The 214-nt window shown below is 34.6% G+C and overlaps 1 pseudogene; it reads left to right on the forward strand.

Moving 5' to 3' along the window:
- The first annotated feature begins 87 nt into the window (after positions 1–87).
- Positions 88–202, forward strand: LOC145719224 (U4 spliceosomal RNA; annotated as a pseudogene).
- The last annotated feature ends 12 nt before the right edge of the window (positions 203–214 follow it).

Below are 214 nucleotides of genomic sequence, written 5' to 3' on the forward strand. Positions count from 1 at the left end.
CAACAAATTATACGTACAGGATGTAAATGTACTTTCTCTCCCTTAGCTCGTTTTATTGTAAGAATATGGTATATAACACATATAACAAGCTTTGTGCAGTGGCAGTATCATAGCCAATGAGGTTTATCCGAGGCGCGATTATTGCTAATAACACATATAACATACTGTTTACATAATCAGTAAACAGTATGCTATCAGTAGTTACGTTTTGGAG

Source organism: Leptonychotes weddellii, unplaced genomic scaffold (assembly GCF_054177405.1).
Source record: "Leptonychotes weddellii isolate Sample4059 unplaced genomic scaffold, ASM5417740v2 HiC_scaffold_350635, whole genome shotgun sequence".
NCBI classification, from domain to species: domain Eukaryota; kingdom Metazoa; phylum Chordata; class Mammalia; order Carnivora; family Phocidae; genus Leptonychotes; species Leptonychotes weddellii.